Genomic DNA, 7,518 nt, shown 5'->3' on the forward strand with positions numbered 1-7,518 from the left:
CAGAAGTCCACACATAGTATGATTCCACTTATATGAGATGTCTGAATCTGCAGATTCAGCAAGTAGATTTAATCATTGCTTAAATTTCAGGTAATGTGGTTGTGGGAAAATGGGAAGCAGTAGGTAATGGACACAGAGTACTTAACATGTGAAAATATTCTAAAGTTTTTTTATAGCGATGGCTGTACAACTCTTAAGTATGCTGAAATAAACTGAATTGTAAAATTTAAATGAGTTAGTTGATGGGTATGTAAATTATATCTTGACAAACTGTTCTTAAAAATGGGGAATTGAAACTACTTAAAACCAAATAACATTGAGTGGATCATCACAAGCACATCTTCACTAAAAGAAATGTTAGTTAAATGGAGTTCTGCAGTCAGAAGTAAAATGATACCACACAGAAACTTGGATTGGCCGAAAGGAATGATTGAATAAAACACGTGTGTGTGTGTGTGTGTGTGTGTGTGTGTGTGTGTGTGTGTGTGTACATATATAAACACATGTATATATACGTATATACACACATATGTATACATATATAGATGCACATATATGTATATATATGATATTTTCTCATCTACAAAATTATAAAAGACAGTTGGCTATTTATAACATTAATATGAAAGGGTAAGGGTGTCTACAACGTATGTAGAAGTAAAATATATGCAGAGGAGGAAGAAATTTCATTGTACATGAAATAGTGTCTGTTATTTGAAGATAGACTATAACTTAAAGGTGCATATTGTAAGCCCAAGAATGACCACTACAGTAAAATAAGAGTTTTAGCTAACTTGAATGAGAGGAATAAAGAACAGAAGAAAGAGTGTGACAAATAGTAAACTACCATCAAGTTTGCGGTCTTAAGCAAAAATGTATTGATAATTACACTAAGTTTAAAGGACCTAGACACTTGAAGACAAAGGTAGATTGCCAGATGGAAGAAATTGAGACCACACTATATGCTTTCTACATAACTTCCTACAAAACTTGTAGATAGCATATACAAAGATGCAAATAGATTAGAAATAAATAAGCAAGAGAATAGCTGAGTGTGTACATGACTATCAGACACATCATACTGAAGGATATGACCAGAGGCAAAGTTGGATATTCCATGAAGACAAGATCTCTATTGGGCCTTAAAACAAGTCTCAAGAAACGTATAGGGGCCAAAATCATACAGAGCAGGTTTTCTGACTGTGACAGCATTAAATGATAAGTGAATAACATAAACATGGCATAGAAGTCCCATATTACTTGTAAATTAAACAGGAAAAATTTTAATAACCCATAGGCCAAAGAAGACATCACAAAATAAGTTAGAAAATATTGTTAATTCAATGGAAATGAAAGCACAGTGTAACAAAATTTGAGGGATGCAGATAAACCAGTGCTTAGAGGAAAATTTATTGCATTGAATGCCTATATTGTAGAAGAACAAGGGCCTCAAATCAATAACATACGGTTCCAAAATATAATAAAGAAGAAGAGCAAGTCACACAGAAATGGGACGAGGCCCATTAAAAAGAATAGAGATAGATAGATGACAGTTCGATAGCTAGATAGAGATAGAGATCACCAGAAACAGTCCCTAAAGAAACAGATGCATCAAAATTACTAGATGGAGACTAACATGACACAATAAAAAAAGAATTCTAAACAAAAAATAAAATAAAATAAGATAAAATAAAAGAACTCTTTTAAATATGTTCAAAGACCCAAAGGAAAACACAAAGGACCAAAGGAAATCATGAAGATGATATATGAAAGAAAGGCTCATAGCAACAAAGACAAATTACAGTGCCGAACAAAATTCTAGAACTGGAAAATACAGTGACTGAAATGGAAAATTCACTAGAGGGTTTCAGCAGCAGACTTGAGCAGGCAGAAGAAACAATCAATGAACTTGAACAGAGATGATTTGAAATTATTGAGTCTGAGGAGCAAAAGGAGAAAAGGATGAATCAAAATGAAGAAAGACTAAGAGGCTTCTAGGATTCCTTCAGGTGAAAGAATATATGCATTACAGGAGTCCCAGAAGGGTAAGGGAGCATGCAGAGAGATTATTCAAAGAGATAATGGCTGAAAACTTACCAAATCTGAAGAAAGGCATAACTATTCAAGTCCAAGAAACCAAAGTATCCAAGCAAGATAAACATAAAGACGTCCACCCCAAGACACATTGTAATCAACCTGTCAAAAGCCAAGGACAAAGAGAGAAGAATCTTCAAAAGAGCAAGAGACTAAGTGATTCATTATGTATAAGGGATCCCCTAAGAAGACTATTAGCAAATCTCTCAGCAGAACTGTTGAAGTCCAGAAGGCAGTGAGATGATATATTTAAGTGCTGAAAGAAAAATACTGTCAACCAAGAACAGTATTTCCAGGAACACTGTCCTTCAAAATGACAGAGAAATAAAGACATTCCGAAAGAAAGAAAAGCTGATGGAGTTCATTACTACTAGGCCTGCCATCCAAAATACGTTAAATGGAGTCCTTCAACTTGAAACTAAAGGACTCTAGACAGTAATTTGAAGCCATACAATACTAATAGATTCTCCGGTAGACCTAAATATCTCCGGTAAGCCAGAAAAACGGGTGTTATTGTAATGTGCACTTTTAACTGTTTTTGCTTTTATAGAATATGAAGGAGAAATGCATAAAAATAATAATAAGCCCACGTTAAGGGGCACACAGCATATAAATATAAAAGTTGTGAGATCAATAATATAAAAAGGGAGGCAAAACTGTAAAGGACTAGAGTTTTTGTATGCAATTGAAGTTAAGTTGGGATCAGTTTAAGAGAGATTGTCATACTTTAGTAGGGCGTTATAAGCAAATCGCCATGGTGGCCACAAAGAAAAATATCTATTGAGTACACACACAGAAAGACAAGAAGGGAATCTAAATGTGAAACTACAAAAAGCAACTAAACATAAGGAAGAAAGGAATGGAGGGAATGAGGGACAAACAAATGACAAGGAATACAGAAAACAAAAAATAAAACGAAAAAGTAAGTGTTTCTCTACCAGCAATTACTTTAAATGTATCAAATGCTTTAAACTCTCCAATTAAAAGACACAGATTGGCAGAATGGATTTTTTAAATAATTGATCCATCTATATGCGCTCTACTACAAACCCACTTAAGATCTAAGGGCACACAGAAGATTAAAGTGGAAAGATGGGAAAAGATTTTCCCCTGCAAATACTAACAACAACAACAACAACAATGACAACAAAAGAGCTGGAGTGGTGAAACTAGTATCACACAAAATAGAGTTTAAGAAAAAAATACTGTCAAAAGAGACAATGAAGGTCATTATATAATATAAAAGGGGTCGATGAACTGGAAATATATAATAATTGTAAACATATTTGCACCAAATATCAGAAATCCATGGACAGAATTGAAGGGAGACATGGTCAGCTCTATAGTGATACAGGGAGACTTCAATACTCACTTTCAATAATGGGTAGAACTACCACACAGAAGATTGAAAAGGAAATACAGCACTTGAACAACCCTGTCGAACAACTGTATCTAACAGACATACAGAGCACTGCACTCCAAAAAAAAAAAAAATTACACATTTCTCCCCAGTGTACCTGGAACATTCTCCGGGATAAACCATAAGTTAGTCAACAAAACAAGTCTGAATAAATTTGAAGAGATGGAAATCATGCAAAGTATTTATTTTCCCAATCACAACAGGGTGAAACTAAACTTAGTAGCAGAAGAAAAACAAATACGTGGAAATTGAATTGGAAATCGAGATTATTTCATAAAGAAAACTTCATTCTTAAATGAGTTCACTGGTGAGCAGTACCTCACATTTAAAAGAAAAAAAATACTAACAGTCCCACAGAACTTTTCCAGAAAATCCAGGAAGAACACTTGCCAATTCTTTTTATGAGGGCAGCATTACTTTTACACAAAAGAGAGAGAGAGAGAAAATTACATTACAAGGGAAAGAAAGCACAACAGACCAATATCCCCGATGAACATAGATTTAAAACTCACTAATGAAATTTTAGAAATTTAAATCCAATGATGTATGAAAATTATGATCCATGACCAGGCAGACTGTATCCTAGGAATACAATGTTATTTTAACATTAAAAAAAAAAATACATCACTGTATTTTGCCATACCAAGGGAATGACAGAAAATCAGTGATTATTGTAAGGGCCTACTTAATCAGAGGGAGCCATTTTGTTGTTTATGCAGTAAACTTAGATTGACCCTATGCAGTAAACTTAGATTGACCCTGCCCCTCCCAGAGGAACTTACTTGCAAAGCCCAGATACAAGGGCGGGTCAGGCCAGGTAGAGACATCCAATCAGTGGGGCACGCATATATCTACTAGGGTGAATTGTAATTCAATTGGCCGCCCGTGTGTGACCTAACATGACTGTGCAGTTTTCTCTGTGTATTGCAATCTCATTGGCCACCTGTGTATAGCCCGGCTAAACTACCTCTATAAAAGTTAGTCTGTGAGGCTGGGAGGGGTCGCCTCTTTGCAAGAGACGGCCCCGATTGGTCAGTTTGATTCTCCATGCTTGGCGCGAAATAAAGCTTTGCTTGATCTTTGCTTTGTATCAGTCTCGCTCCTTTGATTACGGACCCTAACATGATTATCACAATATATGACAGAAGAGTTATTTGACAATATAAAACATCCATTCATGATTTAAAAAAAAAAAAAAAAAACATCTTGTAACTTAAGAGCATAAGGGAACACCCTCAACCTGATAAAGTAATTCTACCAAAAACCTGCTGCTGGCATCATACTTAATGGTGAAAGACGGAATGCTTCTCCTATAAGATTAGGAATATGGCAGAATGTCCACTCTTTTTGTGTCTATTTGACATGATATTTGAGGTCCTAGTTGATGAGATAAGGCAAGAAAAGGAAATAAAAGGCATACAGATAGAAAAGGAAGAAGTAAAAAACTGTATTTTCACAAAGCATGGTCGTCTACAAAGAAAATAGTAATCGAGGGGGAAAAAAAAAACAACAAGAACCAAAAATCATCTCCCAGATCTAATAAACAATTTAATAAGGTCACGGGACAGAAAGTCAATATAAAGAAAATTGTTTTTATTTCAATATGCTAGGAACAAATATCTAGAGATGGAAATGTTCTTAAATGTCATTTACAATAACAGTAAACTAATTGGAATACCTACTGAGAATTTTAATGTAATCTGTGCAAGACTTGTACACAGATACCTATAAAATACTGTTGAAAGAAATTAAAGAAGACCTAAATAAATGGAGATATGCTATGTTCATGGGTCAGAAGACTCAAAAATTTTAAGATGCCAACTTTCTAGTAATTCTTTCAGGGATTCACCAGAATCATAATTACAATGAAAAACTGTTTCTAAAACTTATACAGAAATGCAAAGGATATAAAATAGCCAAGGCCATTTGGAAAAAAAATGAAGATGGAGGCCTTGCACTACCAAATTCCCTGACTTAATATAAAGGCATGGTAATCAAGACAGTGTGGTATTACTGTAAAAATAGACATATGGATCAAAGGATAAAATAGAAATCCCAGATAGACTTAGACATGTATGGTAAGTGGATTTGTGACAGAGGTTCTAAGGTAACTTAGTTAACTAATAATTAACTAGTGGTGCTGGGAAAGGTGTATCTCCACAATGGGAAAAGAAAGCACAAACAAACATCAATACCTCATGCTGCATGCAGAAATGAACTCAAAATAAACCGTAGATCTAAGTGCAGATTGTAAAACTGAAAATCTACAAGAAAACATATGAGAAAACTTCTGTGTTGTGAAGTTAGGCAAAGATACTTAGGTAGAACATTCATTCAAAAAGTATGAATCACAAAGGAAAAATAAGCAATGGACTATTGTCAAAATTACACACACACACACACACACACACACACACACACACACACACACTTCTGCTCCTCTAAAACCAGGGTTTGATATCTCTGTGTGGCACCATTTTCTACTCCTGTACCAGAACCTCACGACTGACCTTGACTTCTACTTAATCCCCAGAACAGGGTCTACTTACATTTCGGTTACAAAAACTCACTTTATTGCCCTGGGTTTCTGCTTGCAAAGCACTCCCCTTTCTCTATTTCCTGGTCAACTTCTTTCCTCACTCATTTCAGATGTGCCTCCTCTGGGAAATCTCTAAGACTCTCTTCTCTCTCCCGAGGCTGGGAGGCTGTCCGTCTTCAGTCCTCCTATAGCCATGTAAACTTCTTTCCGTTGCTCTCCACTGTAACCATCCTTCTCTTGGCTTCTCTCCCACAGAGTGGCTTGCAGCCGCAGCCAAGCCTCATTCATTCCTAGAACCCTAGGCCATGGCCCATTGATAGGTTCCCAGAGAAGGTTAGCCCTGCATCCTCACAGTTATAGAAGAGAGGCTTTCTCAAACAACACTGTTACTTCAAAAACCAAATAAAAGATTCTGAGGCCGCCTACTTCCTCTTTTCCTTCCAGGTCCTGTTTGCAAGGGAGTTCCTTTGAAGTCAGTGGCCCAGACCCTCATGGCTCTTAAGTGGTGAAAAGAGGGCATAAGTAGACAGCTTCACTTGGAACCCAAATGTCAAAGATGAAATTTCATATAGCAGAACGAGGCAACGATGAGCTCTTACCTCACTTGTTTTGCTCTCAACCTAGCCCCTCCCGGGCCCTTCCCCTCTGTCCCTTACATTTTCCAATCTACCCACTAGGCCCCAAAACACCCGTCCCTCTACCCACCAGATGCTGACTCATAGACGTGGCATCTCACACAACCCTCTGAGAAGAAAAGCTCTGCTGTTGATTGGGACTATGGATGCCATCACCTAGCTCACCCTCCTTGCTTTGATAATTCATTTGGACCTATACACCTCCCCAGGGCTTTGATGTACATCATCCTGTGAATCTAAATGTGGGGAGGGCCCACGTGAACCCTCCTGTCTATGGCAATCCCACCAAATGCCACCCAAAACTCACCATCTGCCTGAACACCTCTGCCTTTTTTGGTCAGCAAGCAAAACCCTGGCTTGAGCCTGTTGGGAGGTCCAGAGAAAATAAGAGAGAGAAAGAAAGAAAAGGACAGGAGGGGTGGGAGTAGAAGACACGGGAACAAGGGGGATGCCACATACCAGAAATGTATCCACTCCTTGAGCACAGTGCACTCAGCTGTAGGAGGGAGGAAAGACAGGGCGGGGCCAGAGGGGCTCGAGGGGTGTGGAGGGACCAGGCCCTTAACCTCTTTGCGCCAAGCAGAGTGAGGAGCTCTGCTGGTCTCTTCAAGGAAGTCCTGTCCGTCACTACTGGCACATCACACTCTCTTGGAAGCATGATCTTCAGTCCCTTCCTTCCACCTCCTGACCTAATGAGTCTGCTTTCCCTGTTATCATGGGGTGTCAGCTCCCAGGGGCTGGGGTTTGCACTATAGTGGTCCCTACTCTATCCCCAGCACCTGGAATAGGGTCAGGGATGCACATAATGCTTGTTGAGTGAGTTAAGGAGT

The 7,518-nt window shown here is 37.9% G+C and overlaps 1 long non-coding RNA gene across 1 annotated transcript in view; it reads right to left on the minus strand.

Moving 5' to 3' along the window:
* The window catches only part of LOC125092069 (uncharacterized), a 29,564-nt gene extending 22,496 nt beyond the window's left edge, over positions 1–7,068 (minus strand). The window contains exon 1 of the long non-coding RNA XR_007124817.1: positions 6,996–7,068. This is a non-coding gene — a long non-coding RNA (uncharacterized LOC125092069). The remainder of the gene's footprint in view (positions 1–6,995) is intronic.
* Positions 7,069–7,518: the final 450 nt, after the last annotated feature.

The sequence above is a fragment of the Lutra lutra genome, chromosome X, assembly GCF_902655055.1.
Source record: "Lutra lutra chromosome X, mLutLut1.2, whole genome shotgun sequence".
In the NCBI taxonomy this organism is placed as follows: Eukaryota; Metazoa; Chordata; class Mammalia; order Carnivora; family Mustelidae; genus Lutra; species Lutra lutra.